This window comes from Tachypleus tridentatus, chromosome 4 (genome assembly GCF_004210375.1).
Source record: "Tachypleus tridentatus isolate NWPU-2018 chromosome 4, ASM421037v1, whole genome shotgun sequence".
In the NCBI taxonomy this organism is placed as follows: Eukaryota; Metazoa; Arthropoda; class Merostomata; order Xiphosura; family Limulidae; genus Tachypleus; species Tachypleus tridentatus.
This window is the reverse complement of record NC_134828.1, coordinates 91,433,474-91,457,185: the sequence shown is the minus strand read 5'-3', so window position 1 is coordinate 91,457,185 and position 23,712 is coordinate 91,433,474. Positions and strand designations below refer to the sequence as shown.

At 33.6% G+C, this 23,712-nt stretch overlaps 1 pseudogene across 1 annotated transcript in view; it reads left to right on the top strand.

The window, feature by feature from the left end:
• Positions 1–4,196: 4,196 nt before the first annotated feature.
• Positions 4,197–23,712, top strand: part of LOC143249678 (atrial natriuretic peptide receptor 1-like) — a 36,606-nt pseudogene continuing 17,090 nt past the window's right edge. The window contains exons 1-6 of the transcript XR_013027902.1: positions 4,197–4,256; positions 5,671–5,748; positions 8,793–8,897; positions 9,620–9,691; positions 10,479–10,638; positions 20,827–20,994. The product of XR_013027902.1 is annotated as an atrial natriuretic peptide receptor 1-like (transcript). The remainder of the gene's footprint in view (positions 4,257–5,670; positions 5,749–8,792; positions 8,898–9,619; positions 9,692–10,478; positions 10,639–20,826; positions 20,995–23,712) is intronic.

The following is a 23,712-nucleotide window of genomic DNA, read 5'->3' as shown; positions in this document are numbered from 1 at the left end:
AGCTGTTTTTAAATTCTGGGTTTCAAATGGTCATCAGTATCATAAGCTCAGAGGCTTTCTTGGTATGTGTAACGACTCAGGGTTGAAGAACACTTAGTACCTTTTCTAAGTTGTGAATTACCACGAACCTCCTTTATATGACATTCTTTGCTTTACTCTATTAGGCAGTCATGTTGCTTTTATGTCGTTCTTGTGACAAAGCTGCTCTTACTGCAGAATTGTTGGTAGCTGTATATAGAATTAGTTGTCGTCTATTTCTTTTTCAGTCAGTTGAATGCTTGTCCACAACCTCAGATAATAAAAATCTATTGGATTCTTAACAAACATATTTAGAGAGTGAGCTATGTCAGAAAAGATTTTTCAAAATTATGATAGTAATATTGTAGTCAAAGAAATGCTGTTACTTCAAACAGGCTCTAATGTTGAACAATGTAATCAATCTTTGATGAAACTGTTGAAACAACTATTTATCTCAATAAATTCACCTTTGAAGGTATAATTAATACTTATTAGGGTTCAGTTAAATGTTTTCTTTCCTAAACTGATTCGGAACGTTCCTTAAGCATTCATAAGCTTGGTTAAAGGTATTCCAATATATGATTGTGTAATTCAAGTGAATTATTACAACGTTCTAGGATACTTCAGACAAAACACATCCTATCGATCATTGAAATGTTGCAAGGGCGTTATATAATTCACTCGATGGCACAATAAATTGTTAAAATTAATTTCCTTTGGTGAAAATGGTCTTTTCTCTCCTTGCTTGGTTGATTTCCGCTTACGAACTCCATTTTTTAAACCCAATGCTAAAAATCACTTTGATCAGTATAGTATATCCAAAGTAGAGGCAATCCATGGCAAATTAATATATATATATATATTTATAACTTTTTTACCCTCCAGTAGTCCATGTATCATACTGTTAATCCAACCTTCTTCTACACAAATAAAATGGAGAATACCCAAGGCCTAGTACTTGATTCTATCACGTTTTATTCCTTTATGGCTCTCATCTCTTTGAACACTTCAGCCTGTTTTGAAAGTGAAAGTTTCTGGCTAACTAACATAACGAGGCTGAATCACCAGTGTCCATCTTGATAGAGATTATTTCTACATAATAATTGATGACATTTACTGGTAAAGATGTCTTGATATTTCATTAGCATATCATGCAACTGCCAATGGTATTATGTTGTATGACTTCCACAGCTACCCTAATATGAGTCTCGTGAATACGACGGTAAGCTGTCTTTCGGTACAGTTTTCACATCAAACGTCCAATATTATTTATCAAAGGTGACTACTTCTAAGTTTACTTAGAATTTATTATGTGTACAGTCTTACATCTCGCACTGTCTCATCCAGACTTTACTCAGATTTTATGGGTTGTTGTGTTCACAGCCCTAACGGTAACATTTTTGTCATTTAAATCCACAGAGGTTTTACTAACTATTAACCCATCATATAACAATCAAGTGTTTGTTTCTGTTACACTCAAGTCACTAAATATAAATGTATAATAAGTTCTGTTATGACTATTTCGCGTCTCAGAAAAACAATGATGACTGTTTTCTTTATTTTCGTGGAAAGATTGACCTCTGGTGTACAGTGTTGTGAAAAGGTATTTTCTGGTTGTAACAGTAAAGCTATTCAGAGATAACCTAACATTGTATCCCTTTCTGCACATGAAATCAGTTCTCAGCTATTCAGAGATAACCTAACATTGTATCCCTTTCTGCACATGAAATCAGTTCTCAGCTATTCAGAGATAACCTAACATTGTATCCCTTTCTGCACATGAAATCAGTTCTCAGCTATTCAGAGATAACCTAACATTGTATCCCTTTCTGCACATGAAACCAGTTCTCAGCTATTCAGAGATAACCTAACATTGTATCCCTTTCTGCACATGAAATCAGTTCTCAGCTATTCAGAGATAACCTAACATTGTATCCCTTTCTGCACACGAAATCAGTTCTCAATTTGTACCCATCATTATGAGGCTTAGAGGAATTTCAAACATTAAAGGTAACTTCTAGATTCTCCCTTATTGGAACCTTATTTCTATTTGCTATTTGCATCACACCCTCTTCTTTCTCATATTTAGAGGCAGTTCCTACTTTTTATTATCAATTTTGGTTAAAAAATATTGTCATGTAGAAACCATGTCAATTAACATATTGGAGGGCTTTTCATCAGTTGACATATGAACTCATGGTCTGGTTTATTTAAGCAATTAACATATTTTATTTGAGACAGAATGGGTATTCTGAGCTAAACTTTGCCTCGTATGTCCAGATAATTCATGTTTTTCTATGTTAATCTATTGTTGCTCATTCAACTTAACAAGAGTATTGTTGCTTTGGTGTTTTAAGAGCCATTGATTCCTCACAGTCTTAGCTGCTATTTTTTATTTTTTTATAGGCTGTTGTTTGCTATTTTCAGCAATACATCCTACTAAGTTATACTTAAAGCACCTATTATCCTACGGTTTATTCCTTGCATTATTTGAAACTAGTTATCAAAAAACATCTTTTGAGGTCTACTAAACCAATCATCAGTGTAAGATGATGTTTCAATATGACTCAAACTAATGATCTTATAACATGGAGAGGGTATCTTTAGTTATTTATTAGCAACCTTATTGAATTCAAGTTAAATCACTAATTGTGATTCAGTCTAATACTCGCATACTCGTTTGTTGTGAAATCTATAAATTGGTCATATGTCAAAGAATTCTCTATTTTACAAGAATAATCTGAACAGAATAATTTATTCTGCATCATTGCTTTCTATACGTTTTACTATTGTAACGCTCCAAACCTATTAGATAAGGCAGTTACAACTGCTTGATAATTGTTGAGTGTCTCAACTGATAGGCTACTTATTGCTGTCAAAGATTTGTGAGTTGTTGTTCATTATTCCATCGATAAATTCTAGAAGCTATTTCAAACTGAGCCTGGCATTTCTTCCATGGTACCTTCTCGACATAGTCTATTGATTTCTTGATTGTCCAATTTCGAATTGGCTAGACAACTTTTGGAATTAAGTTTGGTAATGTTATGTTTGAAACACTCCAGAAAGATTCATAGGTAAGAGGTGATAAAGCAGTAGAAGTAATACGTCTAGACCAATTAAATTCTCCTATACCATAGAAAATCTTTTATTGAGTAAATGTAGACAATAGCATAGCTAGTTAACTCTTTGCATTTAATAATTTGTTTTATAAACATTTGCCATTGATGTTTCAATTATATTTTTCTTTATTTCACTTTTAATTCATTAACTTTGTCGTTACAGCTTTGGTATACGTCTTCAATTTTGTTATTACAACGAATCCATAATTCTTCAATCTTATTGATATAATATTCCTATACATCTCCAAGAGTTCCATCAATCTTATATTCAACCCGATTTATTTTTGTTTTAATTATAATTTAATTATATCTCTTTTTATTTTAAATCATCTATTAAATTCCTATTATGTTTTTCTTGATATTGTACTTTATCAGAGTTTTATGGGACGCTGGGATTCTTTATACATCTGTGACTTCTTTGCAGCAAATTCAAACAATAAATGTGTATGTACAAAAATGTTTTACACTATAAGATAGCATAGTTCTATCTAAAAATAAATCATTCTTTTTTGTGCCAACATTTCACTTAAGCTAATTCAATTACTGAACTGACAGATTGAATTGTTTCTTCTCTGTTTTTATTTGCCGTGATTTTAGTTACAGCTCTGGATGATTCGTGTCTGTAAAGTAAACAAAATAATGCAACCGCTCTTTACTTCAAACCAATTAAATTGTATGACTCTCCCTTTATCATCAGGTCATTTGGGTCCTCATTTGGATCAGTCTTCCTCGGGACTGACTTACATCACTGTATGGGGCACTGAAATGTTCAGACCAGATAAATCACATATGTTCATACCTGACAAATCATATATGTTCAAACCGGATAAATTACGCGTTCAGAGCAGACAAATCACATTATTTGCATAGAATCGATTTAGGATCCATTAAACAACTGATAAAATAAAGTAAAATTATAAATTATGTATGGCAATCGATCATTTTTTTAAAAAACTGTACATTTGTTATTTGTTTTCAGGGCCATTGCTCAGTTTCTTTAAACCTTGTTCTTAGTCAATTTTTGCCACCAATAAAATATATATATATTTTTTTAAGAGACGTACTTCTGAGGATCATGAAGATGGTTCAAAATCGAAGATTTCATTTGCGACATACAAAGTAAGTGTAAACTTTATTTGAAATTTTGAGTTATGTATTTTTATATGGGCATAACATATATATATATATGTATTTATAAACCATCTATTGGATTTGTGAACTAATTAAGCAATGAGTTACTTGATAATATTAGGCTTAATATGTTTCACACCGTTCTTTCTCGTGAAAATAAATAGTTTTAAAAACGATTAATATTTCTTTTTAACCAATCATACTTTTTTCTTAATAGATGTACAAAATCATAGATTCTTTAGTGTGTAATTCTCTTTATAAGAATAAACTGGATATGCTAATACAGTGTCGTGTTACCGCAAATAGTGAACTACAGCGCCCTTGGCGACGTGCTTGGCATTTATATGTACTTTTTGGCGAACTTCCAAAAGCGCAAACACGTATATGGCTAGGTTTATTGTTGTTTGTTTTGAAGTTCGCGCAAACCTACACGAGGGTTATCTGCGCTAGCCGTCCCTAATTCTGCAGTGTAAGACTAGGGGGAAAACAGCTAGTCATCATCACCCACCGCCAACTCTTGGGCTACTCTTTTACCAACGAATAGTGTGATTGACCGTCACTTTATAACACTCCCACGGCTGAAAGGATGAGCATATTTGGTGCGATAGTGATTCGAACCCGCGATCCTCAGATTACGAGTCGAGCGCTTTAACCACCTGGCCATGCCGGGCTTAGATTTATTATCTGTTTTGAATTTCGAGCAAAGCTACCCGAGGGTTATCTGCGCCTGTTGTCCATAATTTAGCAGCGTAAGTCTTGAAGGAAGGCTGCTAGTCATCACCACCCACCGCCAACCCTTGGACTACTCTTTCACCAACGAATAGGGGGGATTGACCGTTACATTATAATTCCCCCACGGCTGAAAGGGCAAGCATGTTTGGTGTGACAGGGATTCTAAACCGCGACCTTTAAATTACGAGTTGAGTACCTCAACAATCTGGCCATGCCGGGCCTGTTTAGATTTATATATGTGTAATTTTTTACAATACTGTTTGAATATGGTTGTTTTAATTTTTTGCTGTTGTTGTTAAACATAAAGCCACCCAATGAGATATTTAGTTGTTCTAAGCTTCCTGCGGATTTCAAAACCAGATTCATTATAAGTCTTTATACGTTCCACTGAGCCATAGTTTTTCACAGTCAATGAATGCCTCACAACTTCCTATCATATTATTTATACCAAATAATATTATATGTTTATTAATTAAGATGTCCCTTATGTGATAAGTGGATAGTTTCCAATTTTTTTATTTAGTCTGGTTTGTCAATTGACAATAATAATTATAACCGTTTATGCTTTTCTGGAAGTGCCAAAAATAAAATGACAAAATTTCTTATTTGTGAGAAAATTCCCACCCACAATATTCTAATTATATATCATATTCAATGTTCTACTAATTAGAGCATGAAAGTGGCACTGAATAAAATGAAAATACCACAGATGAGACTGACGCGCCACCTGTTACTGGAAATCCGAGAGGTAAAAAGTTTGTTACAGTTCTTTTTTTAATTTTCAATAGTTTAATAATATGGGTAATACATGAAAAATAAGTTATTTATTTATTTTTATTTTGCGGATTCTTTGACGAATTAGAAGATCTTGTAAACAATAAAAAAGGGTGGAAATAGGGTTGTTTTTTAATAAATGAAACCTTAGCTTACTTAAATTGCTAATTTATTTCTTATAAGAAGTGTTTACAAGTCGTGTTTAGCTTTTCATTAACTTACTCAATATCAAGGTGGCGCTCATGCCGAGAGTACTAAAACAATACTTTTATTTCCCCAATGTTTCGACTACAGGTTTTATTTAGGATAGATAGTGTAACACCGGATATAGCCATCTCGACTCGGCAGTAACTGAAGTTTTAAATCAAACAACCAGAGGCGCTCAGAACTAGTTGTTCCACTTCAGCCCCTCACGCGAAATTAAGTTTTTAGCTTTACTAGGAAGTGAGATATATTATAAAATCGGCGGTGGGTATGAAACATGCCCATAGCTAGTCTAATGACTGATTATTTTATAACGTGTAACGTGCCAGGAATTTATGAATTATTACTAACTTATGTGGGTGATGTACTGTCTAACTAGTTGTCTGATGTTGCATTAGGGGAAAGCCGTCAGTTAGGATCCATAGAAGAAGAGTTCTTATAACGATTGTAACTTGATCATGATGTCATGGAGACAGCTTGGGGTCAAATAATGTTAAACCGAAATACCTGTCATGAATTCCATTCCATTCCACATGGAATACAGTATACTACACTGCTGTCTGTTTTTTTTGGTTCTGTTTCCTGTCCGTTACCATCTCTACTGTTCTTACTCAAATTTTCATTACTACCGCTGTTGTTTGTATCATTAGTGTGCTGATGTGTCACATGTTTAGTGGAAACGCTCATAAACTAAAGACATAACATTCTTAATGTCAGTGTTGTCTAAGTATCCATTTATATCCATTTATTTAATATTATTTAAAGTACATTTGTTTGTTTAGAATTTCGCGCAAAGCTACTCGAGGGCTATCTGCGCTAGCCGTCCCTAATTTAGCAGTGTAAGACTAGAGGGAAGGCAGCTAGTCATCACCACCCACCGCCAACTCTTGGGCTACTCTTTTACCAACGAATAGTGGGATTGACCGTCACATTATAACGCTCCCCACGGCTGAAAGGGCAAGCATGTTTGGTGTGACGGGTATTTGAACTCGTGACATTCGAATTACGAGTCGAACGCCTTTAAAGTATCTACCGTTTGCATCAGTTATTATCGAATTTTAGTTTGAAATAGTTATGATAACTGTGACAGTTATATTTTTCATAAATGCATTATGTATAAATTTAGAACGGAAATTACTGTTTCTCGTACTGTATGTTTTCTGATCTCAAATTCTATAGTTTTTTTACCAATTTGAATTGCATAACATGTGTACTCTCTAAATGTAAAAATATGGTCGTCGGGGGTGCCGAAACCGTACAATCTTACTTTGAAATTTCAATATAATTTATTTATATATTTGAGTTAAAATATTCTCAATATTTTAAAATGAAGTTTAACTAAATTCTATAAAACGTATAATACATTGTTAGAATGCGTTGAATGTTAATACGTTCTTGATGTTTATTTGTTTGTTATTTCGCGAAAAGCTGCAAGAGAGATATTTGCATTATCTATTGGGTTGAGGAATAATTCGTGAGCGTTTTTTCAAGTTAACAAAATATATTCATAAATGAAACGCTTTCGCAAAATATTTCGTGTCATTTGGTAGATAATTTTTTGTTCTAATAGATGGTGTGTTTGATTTTCACATGTCTTTAATTTTTGATTTCATTTTCAGCTCATTAAATGGACTGTCAAGTGGACAAAATCGAGCATTTTCGACACTATCTGCTTTTCGCATTTAATTTCTTGCAATTTCGTTTAAACCAATGCATACTATATATCTAGGTATTACATGAAATAAAGTATCTTAATAAATGTTTTGGGTGTAATGTGTTCATGCATTGAAGTATTGTATAGTATTGTAATGCTTGAATGAAATTATTTAAAAAAGATCACGAATTATTCCTCAACCTAATATCTCTAATTAAGCAGTGTCAGCCCAGAGGGAAGGCAGCTAGTCATCACCACCCACTGCAAACTCTTGGGCTACTCTTTTTAACAATGAATAATGGGATTGATTGTAACTTTATAACGCCCCCACAGCTGAAAGAGTGAGTATGTTTGATATGACGGGGATTTGAACCTGCGATCCTCATATTACGAGTCGAGCGCCCTAACCACCTGGCCTTGCCGGGCCTTAACTCGAGAAACCAGACCTAAGGAACATATTAAAGTTAATTGGTGTTTAAAAGATAAAGTTTATTTAAATATATAACACATACCTTATATCCGTGGACTTAAAATGGGTTTCGATACACGTGGTGGGCAGAACACAGATAGACCCTTGTGTAGCTTTGTACTTAACTTCAAACAAACAAGCAAATAATACATACGGACTGTTAACATTGGAAAATTTTCAAACTGCTATATGTAAAAGCACTGAACTTTAACGGCCCGGCATGGCCAAGCGTGTTAAGGCGTGCGACTCGTAATCTGACGGTCGCGGATTCGCATCCCCGTCACGCCAAACATGCTCGCCCTTTCAGCCGTGGGGGCGTTATAATGTTACGATCAATCCCACTATTCATTGGTAAAAGAGTAGCCCAAGAATTGGCGGTGGGTGGTGATGACTACTCTAGTCTTACACTGCTAAATTAGGGACGACTAGCACAGATAGCCCTCGAGTAGCTTTGTGCGAAATTAAAAAAAACAAATAAACTAAACTTTGACTCAGAAATGTAGCCAAGAGGGCCGCACCCTGAAAACCTAGATATATTTTATAAAAAATTTATATCAAATTCAGTTTTTTTAATTTATTGCCCTATCTTGAAATTTTTAGTCCCCAGCTCCTTGGGTGAAAAAACAAACCTGATTACGTAACTGCTTTGGCTCTTATTTCTTTTCTTCTGTTTTTATATATCTGTTTTCAGATGAGAGATGAGAAACATCAGAACCTGATCCGATTTTTAGGTATTTGTCAAAAGGAGTCCCATGTGTACATTGTATCTGAATACTGTCAGCGAGGAAGTCTACGTGTAGGTTTAATCAGTACTTCTATATATATGTGTGTGTGTGTGTGTTTATTATATATTTAACATGAAGTTCAAGATGGCTAAAAACATAAAACTAAATATATTTTTAAAGGAATTGTAGTTTAGCTTTGTAACTGGGAAGGATAATTGAGTTTTTTAGAAGAGCGTAATTGTTCAATTACGGAAATATTATTGTGCAAAAATTTGTTTAGCTGCTTTTTTCATCTTGAAATTAAAATGGTGTAAAAAAGGTTAATTTTACTTTCTTTTATAAAAACATGTGGAATGCATAAAGACGCAAATAATTTTTTTTTTTTTTTACTTTAACAACAGGTCTAATGGATGTAAGTTTTACCATGAAATACCAAAAGGATTAATTTTAAAACTGACATTTTTAATCATTAGGCCTAGGTTCGTCAGCAGGTGGAAGCAAAATGGATGCGTCCTCGTCCCGGAGAAATTTATATGAACGCCATGGTTAAACCAATCATTAATATAAAATATAACTCTAAATTATTTACGTTATTTCTGAAAAACTTTATTGATTATTAAGTTATTTTTTTTTTTTGTATAAATCCAACTTCTTTTTTATTACTTTAAATTTTTAACACAAAATGAATGGCGAAACATTCTTTTAAAGCTTAGTGCCACTTGTATCAATTTATTTTTGTACGGCGTTGTCTAGAAATTATCCACAATAATGTTTTTAAATGTTTTTTTTTAAGGATCTTCTTGATAACTACCATATGAATATCGACTGGACAATACGATTTTCGATAATTAGTGATATCGTAGAGGTGAGAGTTTAGGCCTAATTTGCTCTGATTCTGTTATAAGTAATAGCGGTAACAAAATCGGCTGAAATTCGCATTGCACCAATAAACTATAGGTAGCGCGATTAAATTATATTGTTGATAATGAGCAACGTCTAGAAAAAAAAATATGCAGAGAAACACGCGCGTATTAAATAATTTTCGTACATTTTCCTTCTGTACTCTGCAAAAAAAGAGAAGAAATTGCATTTCAAAATGTTTTAAATAAAGGTTTTCTAGTCTTTATTACTGACCTTATCCCTTTAATGTCTTTCATAAACAACTCTTGTGAAAAGTATTGTCATTACGTCTGAAACAAAAAATATATAAAGGTGAGATTGAATTAACTAGAACGATTTAGTAAAGAAATCACCTTTTGTATCAACTAATCTGATATACGTTATGAATGGTGACGTTCATAAACATACAGAATCTAATGGAGTTGTTTAATATTAGGAGTCACGTTAAATGTTTTGAATTTTACGTTGTAATTGCAACATGATATTTCATTGGAAGCCAAAACTGAAATTATATAAAATGAACTTACCTGCTTAACATTGTGTTAAATGTTTTAATTATGTAAGAAGTCTATGTTTAAAACAAAAAAGTTCAGATAATTAGTTACGAATAAATATATATAAATTACACTCTAAATATGCTATCCACCCCTTTCTGTTTGTAAAGCTGTTATTTCTTATGACAATGTATTTTACATCCAAACGATTAATCAACGAAACTATACACATCTATACATGGAATATTTCTCTCGCAGGGCTTAATATTTATTCATGGCTCACCAATAAACTGCCACGGAAGACTGAAGTCAACCAACTGTCTCTTGACCAGTCGTTTTGTGGTCAAACTCTCTAATTTCGGACTTCGTTCTCTAAGAAATCAAATTTTTCACCAACGAAGAAAACTGTTAAATACAGGTGAAATATTCATGATGTGCTTTAAGCCATAGGAGTAGAAGCCATTATTTATAAACATATTTCCAAGTTAGTTTTATAAAAAGAAATCTAGTTTAAAGTTCAGTTAACATTGATATCATTAGAAACGAAATACGAACGTCAATGATAACCAAGTAAGTAATGTAGATCTCATTGAGCAGAAAAAAAATTCTATTAACCAGTCAGTGGAGAACCCTTGCTAATAACTGTCTAATCCGTGTATTCTATATGATACATCATTAGATTAAATCAGCACGAAATATATACTTTAGGCTTAAATTAACGTATAAACTCTAATCCAAAACAAGCATTTTATAGGTGTAAAATATAACCATAACAACTAATAGTTAGTTTTTTCGTCCACTGTGTATAATAATGCAATGTCTTTGTAAATAATACGTTTGCGTTTGTTTGTCTGGAACTTTTCTAGCAAATTTCTAGATCAAACCTTACAAATCGTGTACCGTTAGAAAGGCTTTTATTCGAGATCTCGTTGGGAACCAAATAATAACCATTTATATCCACGAACACTTATTAAGACGCACGCTAGGATCCAGGTAATAAAAATTCACACCAAATGCTCTCGAAGGAGTTCCTTAAGGTCAGCAATATGTCTAGGCATATCAACTAACAAACATAACCGTCGGTAAAATTTAGGACTTGTCTACAGAAAGTAAAAATGATTTGTCATTATGCAAAGCTGTGTGATTGTTAGAAGTAAGCTTGGAACTATCGCGACCACAAGATGCCGCCTCACGATGATTGGTTGTTTCAGGGGAAGGGAAAGAGGGGTGATGTCATAAAAAATGACGGCGTCATAATTCCAAAATTTGTCACCAGAGGGTGAATTGTTAGGGACATGTTACTAGGACGCCATGTCAGAGTTCAACAAAGTGTCAAAAAAGGACACAACTAACATAGGGAAGGCTGAACTTATAGCTCGATACCAGACAGATGGCCAGATAGATGATTATATCACAAAGTAGATAGGCAGTCATAACTCATAAAGCGTTCTTTTTAGGTCCAATTTATTATAAATTAATTAATTACAATTAATTTAATAAAATAGTGTCAAAGTTATTTTGAGAATGGTTTAATTAATTAATGATTAACTAGTGTTAAGCATAGTTTTAGGACGGATTAATTAACCAATGAATTAGAATTCGCTCTCATTTTTGTGACAATTTAATTATAAATTAAATGATGAGACATGTATCGTATGAGTCATGGCCGTCTAGCAACATGTTCTTTAGCTTCTCGTCGGATAATTTAATTCTTAATTAACATTAGAATTTACGTTCACTGTTCTTTTTTAGGATTAACTAATTAACTAGTGTTAAGTATACTATTTAGGATGATTAATTATAAATGATTTAATGTTAAGCGTCTTTTTACGATGATTTAATCAATTAATTAATTATCTTCTTGTTGAGACATGTTTTGTATAAGACATGGCAGCTTAAAAACACGCTCATTAAATTGTTATGTAATCATACACCATGGCCGCGGATTTCAATACCCGCGGTAGGCAGAGCACAGGTAGTTCATTGTGTGCCTTTGTGCTTAATTAAAAAAAACAACACAATCCACAATATTGATGTTACTTTGACAGGCGATTTCCAACAGTTAATCAACATGTGGTCTTATAGAGACACGTTTTTCTTATATTTATTTTTTTAATTTGGAAATCAATGTCGTATAGTTTACCTGGTCGATTTATTTTTATGTAACTAAAACTAATATATTTGTATTTTGGATGTTCCATAAGTACAGATTACTTCCGTTTATTCTGGTATACTTTGTTGCTTGTCTTATAATTTATTTCATTCGTTCAAAAAAGAGAGAGTGAAAGAGACAGTAATTAACTTTAAAACAATCAATGTACAGTTGTTTCGTCCATTTGTTTCGAATGCTCAAATCTTTCCACGTGTTAAAATTGCATTTGAAAAGAATGCCAGTTACTAAAAGTTTTCACTAATTAACTTTGTAACTAAGCCTAACTTTACCTGTTTGTGTTTCGGAGAAGACTTACAGACAAATAAGCTTATTTCTGTTATTGGCTCAACATCTGGTGGAAGACGACTGTAATTAATTAACTTTATCAGTCTTTCAAAGATCGCTCATGAAAAACAAAATAAATCAATACGCCTAAGTGATTACAATCTCAATAGACTGCAGGTGTTGTTGTTTTTTTACATTAGTAATATTAACTGTTTTGCACTTTTTATTAAACCGCATTATGAATCAACTGTCTGCTGATATTTCTAACCATCTAATAGTTTCTGAGCACTGATATTTGGCTGACTAAAAAAATAGATTTAAAACACAGTTTTTACTCACCGCTAATGTGAAATCGGAAATGGATGAAATAAGAAGAATATAGGGGAAAAAAATCTGCAAGCGATTTTGACTTTAACTCTATTATTAGGCCTAATAATTTCGTTGCTTCGACTACTTTTGGCGTTTAGAACTCTGACATAAAACAAATTTGATAAAACATAGTAATACCAAGATGCTCGAAATTTACAAGACAGTGAATGAAATCCGGAATTAATAAGTAAAATAAACTTAATTCCAAGTTAAGTTTTTCTTTTAATAATGTTTAGACTGATAGAATTAAATAATGTTTATTGAAGGCAATAAATATTATGTGGCCAACAGGTTTCTGAAGGCGAGAGAACTTTTTGCGGAATTTTATTTTATATTACAATTTTTTTCTTTTTTGTTTTTGTTGTTGTTCTAGTTCTTTCTTTTAATGAAGAGCCAGTCTAGAATTTCGCTGTCACAAGAAATTAAAGCCTTAGGTTATTATTTATGACCTGCCTTCCGGAGCTTTGGTTACCCAATATATTACATCTCTGCCACTTTCCTTCGCGTGATCGTTTTAATTGGATTATGTTTTACATCATAGGGAACTAAGTTTTAGTTTAAATTTCAAATGTGTTCATTTTATTTTAAATAGTTTAAAAATATTTGTTTCAGTGGTTTTATTTAATGTAACTGTTTTGTAATCGCATTAGTTCCAATAAATTCAAAAGTTTAAAAATAAATAAATAAACCCCTGTAACAAAAATACGTGAGTATATCCCACAGTTAACATCTGGAAGATAGCTGAGCAAAATCAGAGCTGTGTGCTTGTAACTAACTTTTAACTTCGCAGTTTAATAAACACTCCACGGTTAAACCCTTTGTATAATAAATAAAGCAGTCTAGTTATGAAACTAATGAAATTTCTCTCACACACGCGTATGAAGACATTCTTATCTACTAAGCTTAATTTTGTCACAAGGTGGCGTCAAAATTGCATATAAGGGGTATTAATAAAACATAATTTTTCTAGATTTAAACTTTTTGTTCCTGCGTGTCAGTATTTTTAACAGAAATATTTGGAAGATTCATGCTCTTGAATGTGATTCGTTAAGTTAATGTAACTTATCTTAAAAATTGAAAGTGTTAACGCATATGACATTTGAGAATGAACGATTTGCGTGTTTTAATTGTAGTATATGTGCTGTGTTCCGAAACGTACTGGAAAATGTTTTAATTGTAGTATATGTGCTGTGTTCCGAAACGTACTGGAAAATGTTTTAATTGTAGTATATGTGCTGTGTTCCGAAACGTACTGGAAAATGTTTTAATTGTAGTATATGTGCTGTGTTCCGAAACGTACTGGAAAATGTTTTAATTGTAGTATATGTGCTGTGTTCCGAAACGTACTGAGAAATGTTTTAATTGTAGTATATGTGCTGTGTTCCGAAACGTACTGAGAAATGTTTTAATTGTAGTATATGTGCTGTGTTCCGAAACGTACTGAGAAATGTTTTAATTGTAGTATATGTGCTGTGTTCCGAAACGTACTGAGAAATGTTTTAATTGTAGTATATGTGCTGTGTTCCGAAACGTACTGGAAAATGTTTTAATGCAATAAAGAATTCATTGTATAAGCTCGAATAATATTTAACGTTGGTTTCAAGCAATGAAGATAATCACAATATACGCTCTTGAAGAAATAAGAATATATAGTATTCACTTTTGTAACACAGAATAAGACATGTCCGTCTAGCACTTTGAAAGTTACAGTTATCTAGCCTTGGTTACCAGATATCACCAGATATATACAAAGTCATTGGGTTTTTCTTTTGTGGTCAAAACTTAGGCAAGGTCTTACGCCTATAAAATTGCAGCATGAGTAGATGAAGTATCAGCAGATATTCTAGTGACACAATCTGAGTTCAACAAATAGATATTTAAATAATGCTTTTGCCATCTTTCTCTTTTCGTGATACAAGTAGTTACTGACTGAAGATTGACATTTTTTTCGACTTTGGGTGTGGCCCAATAGTTATCATGCCTGGTTTGTGAATTTGATGTTATAGGGTTTGCGTCCTATTGCTGCAAAAACGCGTTCCCACCGTACTTTGAGGTTGGGGTACGACGCTGTAAGAGTGACAAGCAAGTCCCATTATTGGGTCAAACAGGAGAGAAGTAACTAGATGCCTTCTACTTAGTCTATTAAACAGCTCTTGTGTAACGTTGCCTGAAAATTATAAACAATGAAGCCAACCATTGCTAAAACTATTACACAATGTAGGATCATTTTGTGTCAATTTTAAAAGCGAACATCATCAAAATTATTTTTTTAACTTTTAAGCAATCCCATATAAATCTGCAAAATCTAGAGAAAACACATATTTGAACGATTGTAACTTTTAAATCTAAAATTTAAAAATATTTTGAGACAACAGGAGACCTATTTGTCCATTGAGGCTGCTTCATCCTCTAAGTTAAACTAAACCTATTAAACAAAAGTCTCAAAGCCAACCCTTATCATTTATATACATATAAAGTGTTTTTTTCAACTTGTTTCAATATACTGCCTTCACACCATTTGGGGCTCGGCATGGCCAGATGGGTTAAGGTTCTCGACTAGTAATCCGAGGGTCGCGGGTTCGAATCCCCGTCGCACCAAACATGGTCGCTTTTTCAGTCGTGGGGGCATTATAATGCGACAGTCAATCCCACTATTCGTTGATGAAAGAATAGCCGAAGAGTTGGCGCAGAGTGGTGATGACAAGCTGCCTTCCCTCTAGTCTTACACTGCAAAATTAGGGACGGCTGGCGCTGATAGCCTTCATGTAGCTTTGAGCGAAATAAAAAAAAACAACACAACGTTTGAAGACAGCTCATTCCAAAAGTCATCTATCCTGTTAGAGAAATGAAACTATCTGAGTTGAATATGGCTTCTAACTTGTCAAAATTTATATTTGTGTCCCCAAGTCCTATCACTCTCACATTAGGTATGAAGATAGATGATGCATCAACAGTATAAATTCCCTTAACAATCTTAAATACCTTAATGAGATCACCTCTAACTTTTTCTTCTTTCAAGACAAAACAATTTCGGAGATGACAACCCCTACATCCCAAGCACCATTCCTGTAACCCTGCCCCGAATCCTTTCCAACGATTCAACGTCTTTCCGGAGATAAGGAGCCCAAAACTGAACACAATACTCCAAATGTGCCCTACTCAGTGATCTATAAAAATAAATTATAACATCTAGACTTTATATTCAATATTTTTGTAAATACAACCCAAACTTTTATTTGCCCTACCACTAGCAAGAGCACACTGCTTGGATGGCTTATTACACTATGTAAAAAAATTACTTTTTCTTGTTTCTGGGCAGAAAGTGTTATTTCTCAATTGCTTATACCTAAAGTAAATGGAAAGACCTATTTTTCTCTTCAAACTTTGCTTTTATGACTTGGGAGCGTATAACGAAAACGTGATGGGAGACTATATTTGGGGGCTGATACGTGAAAGTGATTTACATTACAGTCACAAATCTCGAAAAACTACTCACTTCTAAACATTTTTGTTCATTTTCGTATAACTTTAGAATAAATACATGTAAATCTTGATTCATGTGTTGTTATATTCAGACGTTATGTAAATGAAAATGTGCAAATTTGCCCGTTTTTACATAGAAAATAGGTTAATTTCTAAATTTCATTACCCAGGTCACAAAAGCAAAGTTTGAAGGGAATAATGGTTATTTTCTGTACTTTTACGACATAAGCAATTAAGAAATAACACATATTATCCAGGAACAAAATTTGTGTTACATAGTGATATTTATTCTTGAGGTCGTCAAGAATTATTCCAACTAATAGTCTCTCAGAATACAATAAAGTGTTTGGTTCTACTTTGGTTTAGTCACTAGATTTAACTTTATCCCCCCAGAATCGGAATATGAGTGCTTTACTTCGTGGTGGTACAATGGCTGCTCTCCTTCAACTTCTTGGGTAGTAACTGGGAATTAGCCTAACTTTACATCGATGTGTCTGCAGGAATCCATTTTTCACGATGAATTATTTCTTGATATTAATTATCTTTACATCGTGAACAGTAGAAAAGTATCTTACAATAAGGACAACTTTCGACTTATCTTTTACTAGAACGTTTTCTATGCTTGCTATTTTTATGAACCTTTCTTGTTTCGTCATTAGTGGGGACAATTTTTGAGTTTTCATATTAAATCTGGTAGAGCTATTGTAAGTGAAAAACTAGTGCAAATCAACATATAGGAAGGAATCCAATCATAAAATAAATTCCTAGACTTAAAGGCTGGAAGTTTTAATATTGGACTTATTTGGAGTAGAAGATGTATTCTCTGCTGAGCTTCACCTCATAAGTCCACCCAATCCATGTTTCTTAATGTCCAGCTATCCTTTGTTTCTTTATTGTTAGACTTAATGGATACTTTTTAATGGTACTGCCTCCTCTTTTTATTGACAAATGCTATTTCCTCGCAGTCTCTGTATGGTGGCTCGGTTTTTCACATCTATAACAGTTCCGTTTTGCTGAAATAATTTGAGAGAGCTTCATTTCCATACAGACTTTTTTCACTTCTAAACAATATTTATTTTCAAACTATATTTGAAATATTTATTATCTGCTAGCTTATTCCTTATATTCTGTTAATTAGTTGTCTAACTAATATTTTCACTTCTAGATAATCTCGAGTGGGAGTTTATGTTTCAATGCTTATTAATCTGGTGACTTTTTAACTTATATATGATATATTTAGTATTATCTGCTACTTTAATGGATTCTAGTTCCCTGGCCAATTGTAGAATTTATTTTAAAATGCGCACCTAGTTTGTTTCACTTTAATTCTCATGACTTCATCTGTTATGACATTTATACATTGGTCACTTCACATGGAACTTCTGGGTAAGGCCACTGGGCAAACCTTTTAAAATTTTCTGCAAGTTCCTTTAGGTCTCTTCTTCCCTCTGTACCCTGTCCTGGAACTTTCCCCTTGATATTTTTTTTTGGTATGTCACTCACGTCATAAGGCAGCTACCAATGTTTGACAGTCGTTAACAGTTCTCAGGTGAAAGTTTATTTAATATTATTAATGCCAGTTATTTTAAATAGGCAGCAAGACGAAGAATAAAAGAAGACTGGTATGCCTCCCATGCTATAATGTGCAATGTATTCTGTTGGTTTCTCAACATGACAATGTTGTTGAATTAACCAGCTAAATTATGGAACTGGATTTTCCAGTGAAGTAGTTGTAACAGACCACTAAGACCCTGTAGTAACAGATGGCACAGTATTAGTAGTAACAGACGTAAATCAAATAGGCCATATTTTTCAAAATTCTGTAGTAACTTGTTTACTGTTGAATGCAGAAAAAAGTGTGTTTTTTATCTCTGTACTTACCAATTCATTTTCTAAAGGTTTTATTCTGTTATTGATCTTTTTTGTACTTCATCAGTTTTTTCTCCACGAACTTTCTGCACTTCATTGATTTGGTTTGGTTTGTTTTGAATTTTCGCCCAAAGCTACACGAGGGCTATCTGTGCTAGCTGTCCCTAATTTATCAGTGTAAGACTAGAGGGAAGGCAGCTAGTCATCAACACCCACTGCCAACTCTTGGGCTTCTCTTTTACCAATGAGTAGTGGGATTGACCGTCACATTATAAATACCCCCATGGTTAAAAGGGCGAGTATATTTTATGTGACAGGGATTGGAACCCGCGACTGTACTTCATTTATATCTTTTTATTTCTTCTTCAATTTTTCATTACAGCGTTTCTGTATCTCGTTGATGTTTTTATATACTTTCTCTGTTTCATCACTTTTCTCTTCTTCATAAATCTTGCTGTTGTAATTTCTCTGTACATCCTTAACAACTTAATCCATGTTATCTTTAGCAAATTTATTTTTAACTTTAAGTTTACTTTTAATTGTATGCCTCTCCCTTTTTACTTGTATTTTAGATTCTGATTTGTTACTTTTCGATTTTATTTTAATTTTCTCTCTCTTTTTTTCTTGGTCTCTTATTAGTTTTCAGTATCGCTCTTCTTGTTCTTTTTTTCAATTGTTTTATAATTCCTGCAGATTTCTCTGTGTCGCCATCACGACAATTGAAATTTAGTCAGATTTCTGTATTATTTTCGCTAAAATAATCCCACTTCTTACATCAATATTACAACATTTTTCAGCAGTTTTTTTACATTATTTTATAAAAATAATGCCAAGCTTAGTCTAAATAACTTTAACGGATTAATGTATTTCTTCTGTAACATTTCTGTGTGCTACTTTCACTTTGACACAAATTGTAAGCCTGGATTCAAACATAATGCTACAACATAAAACGTTTTGCTAAATGTTATGCCTAATGTATTTACAAAACATGCAGAAGTGGACGCGATCAAGTTATTGGATAGACGCGATAACACTCATTACTAACACCGATTTCAGTTTGTTTTATTTGTTTGTTTGTTTATGGAGCAAAGTCACAGTGTGCTATCTGCTGTGTCCACTGCAGGGAATCGAATTTCGGGTTTTAGCATTGTAAATCCTTAGACTTAGTGATGTTCAACTGAGAGACTCGGTTTGAGTCGCTCACTGAATGTCTTCTTACAAGTCAAACGGCTTAAATAATTTACATCTTTCTCTTGATATAGAACTAGCATAACTAGTGGGTTTGAACCTCATCACTGAACACGCTCGGCTTACTTCAGGGGTGGGGACGATGCAATATGTTGATAAAAAGTAGCTTAAAAGTTAATAACGACTGGTGTTGATTATGCCTTCCCTTTAGTCTTTCACTGCTAAATTAAAAACCGCTAAGTTAAAATGTATAAAAAATACCGTGCCTATACATTAAGCATCTTTAACATACAAACTATTTTAGTATGTTAGATCCGGTACATAGATCTCAAAAATATAGCTTACAACAACAACTTTCTCAGTTTTCTCAAATATTATATACAATGTATTCTTGGTTCGAATACCCGTCGCACCAAACATGTTCGCCCTTTCCAGCTGTGGGAGTGTTATAATGTAATGATCAGTCCCACTATTCATAGGTAAAAGAGTAACCCAAGAGTTGCCGGTTAGCCAGTGATGACTAGCAGCCTTCCCTCTAGTTTTACACTGATAAATTACGGACGGATAGCGCAGATATCCCTTGTGTAGCATTGCGCGAAATTCAAAAATCAAACACACAATCATCGTGATTAGAAACTCCCTCTTGCGAACAACATAATTATAATATCAAAAATATAGCTTACAACAAAAACTTTCTCAGTTTTCTCAAATATTATATACAATGTATCTTTATAAAGTTTGCTTCATAAATTTATGTCTTGAAATCTAATTGAACCAGTAATTAGAAATTATTCCAGATATTTGAACTCTAAAGCTCGGACGTTTTTAAAACAAAGACAACATTGTGGATTAGTCCTAGTATTTAAAAAAAATATATCAAAAGTTTTCAAACTGTAAATCGCTGATATGTTAGCGACATTATATTAGCGAGTTACTGTTTGGAAAAAAAACAAAAAACGGGTCAAACAGGCTAAACGGCATCAGTTTTATTAAATTTATAATTAAGGTTTAACCATACCGCGTTTATACATTAGTACGTTCGGTTCAGTACTTAAGAAACGAGTGTAGAATAATTTAACAAATATCGCCATAGTACATGAAATTTGATAAACGCAATAACACGAAAAGTTCATTCTTACAATTTTGTAGTATAGAAAACGCCATATTTTAAGGCTTATTATACTCATATCTTTAATGGTAGTTAATAATAAAAGTGTGAATCGTATTTTATTCTTCAATACTGTTTTAACTTCACCACAGCAAGTCTGTTATGGACAGCACCAGAACACTTACGAGAACGATATCCAAGCACGAATGGATCTCAGAAAGGAGATGTGTACAGTTTTGCAATAGTTCTACAAGAAATAACAACCAGAGAAAGACCTTTCGAGTGCGGAACAACAAAGAGAAAAAACATTTCATCGTCAAGTAAGCAGTTCAAGAACAATTTATTAAATATTACAACAAATAACGTTGAAATTGGTTTCTTTGTTTTTTTAATTTTGCGCAAAGCTGCACGAGGGCTGACTTTGCTACCGTCCCTAAATTAGTAGTGTAGGACTGGAAGTAAAGCAGCTAGTCATCACCACCCTCCGCCAACTCTTGGGCTACCCTTTTACCAATGAATAGCGGTAACGTCACACCAAACATGCTCTCTCTTTCAACTGTGGGGATGTTATAATATGACGGTAAATCCCACTATTCACTGGTAAAAAGAGTAGCCCAAAAGTTGGCGGAGGGTGGTAATTACTAGCTGCATTCCCTCTAGTCTTACACGCTAGCGTATATAGCCCACATATAGCTTTACGCGAAATTCAAAACAAACAAAAACAAAATAAACCTCAGTCTATCATAAGCAGCTCATAAAAGAGATGTCTCCTTGCTTATTTTGTACATTATGTAAGTATGTCTGCCAGTTGTAGTCTCATTTAGATATCTATTAAAGTAAGCAAAGCAAACACATTATGGTCTTTGGAACACCATTTTTTAATGGTAATGACACAATGCTGTGATACGGTACCAAGGGAACGTGTAAGATCGAATATATGTTTCACTTAACCGAAATTAAAGTAGTTACATGTACTTATACATAAAGATGTGCCTAACTGGTTTTTATTGCTTGTAGCTGGGTGTCGACATGATATACTGCAATGATTCTATAGCATTAAAATTCGAAGAAGACTTTTTGCTAATTCTGTATAGCAAAACTTTAATCTAAAGCAGCGTCTTTATTTTTAAATCATACGTCAGTTGTTCCGTTCCATAAATCTCATGCCTTAGGTTTACACTGAATAATTCAGAAATTACATTGATTTTAGTATCTTAGTATGGGAGCTTGTAGCTAACCCTACCAAGATATGCGGTATTGTAAATTTCTAAGCAACATATACATTCTTTGCATCTTAGAACGTTGAATGGTTATTAACATTTTTATTGATAAGGAGAGAACGACGTTTCGACCTTTCTAGGTCATCTTCAGGTTAACATGAATACATTTTTATTTCAAGTGAGTTTCTTGTCATCAAGAATGTACATTTTTTCATAGCATGCTGCTGAGAAAGGCCAACCTCACGTACAAATATCAGCTTAAGGAAGCACAGAGGGATTTTACCCTTTAACGCCTAGTTAGTATTGCTCTCACTTAAATTTTTTATCTAGGAAGCACAGAGGGATTTTACCCTTTAACGCCTAGTTAGTATTGCTCTCACTTGGATCTTTTATCTAGGAAGCACAGAGGGATTTTACCCTTTAACGCCTAGTTAGTATTGCTCTCACTTGAATCTTTTATCTAGGAAGCACAGAAGGTTTTTATCCTTTAACGCTTAGTTGGTATTGTTCTCACTTGGATCTTTTATCCAGGAAGCAGAGAAGGTTTTACCTTTACTGTCTAGTTAGTATTACAAACACTTGGATCTTTTCATTATGAAAAAAATATGATATTCATGTTAAGCAAATGTACTGTAAACTAACAATAAATGGAAAGAATGAAAGTGGAATGATGCCAATAATAGGTAGGCCTGGCATGGCCAAGCGCGTAAGGCGTGCGACTCGTAATCTGAGGGTCGCGGGTTCGCACCCGCGTCGCGCTAAACATGCTCGCCCTCCCAGCCGTGGGGGTGTATAATGTGACGGTCAATCCCACTATTCGTTGGTAAAAGAGTAGCCCAAGAGTTGGCGGTGGGTGGTGATGACTAGCTGCCTTCCCTTTAGTCTTACACTGCCAAATTAGGGACGGCTAGCACAGATAGCCCTCGAGTAGCTTTGTGCGAAATTACAAAAAACAAACAAAACAAGCCAATAATAGGACTTATATGTTAGCCGACGTTTCGTGTTATTTCTTTTTTCTTTAACTATAAAAGTCATGATATCAAGTCGAACGGAAATTTAAGAAGATTGAGGTAAATGTTGTTTTTTTCAAAGTTTCTTTGTTTTTGAGAGTTGAAATATATTTTGACAAACTACTTTTAAGCACTGTATTCTTAAGTTAACTAACATTTTAGTTATATGCTATGGAACTATAGAAAACCTAATTTACATGCACTAATTCTAAACGTTGCTAAATAGAATTTGTCCCCGCCTAAAATTCCAGATAAACCTAGCACTCATACCTCTTAACTTAACACTCAGACATGGTAATCTTTGGGCAATATTACCGGTCACTGATCTAGCTGGAAAGATTTTCACTTTAAACGCTTGATACTGCACTTGTCAACTATCTATAAAATGTGTTAATTATCTAATGTGAAGTAGGTATTGGCCCGACTATAGGGCGATCTCCAATATAAGGCGACCCTCATTTTCATAAACAATGGCAAAGAAACAAATTTGAGTACCACATAGTAATTTTTCGGTCCTCAAAATCAGTAATACAACTGAATAATCTACAGGTGAATTAGTTGTATGAATTAACGATGATACTGAGTGATCATCTTGCGCACATGCGTAGACGGATGCTGTATGTTGTCAGCGTCGATTATAAAGTAACTTGGGAGATTCACTGGTTTTAACTGAGACACTACGGTAATATATTTTACATAACTGTAAGTAATTCAATTCATATGCTCACACAAATTTTAAACACATTATGAATGAGGATAAATTTGTATAGTTTGGAGAGTGTTTGAAATATCCTACAGAAATAAAAAT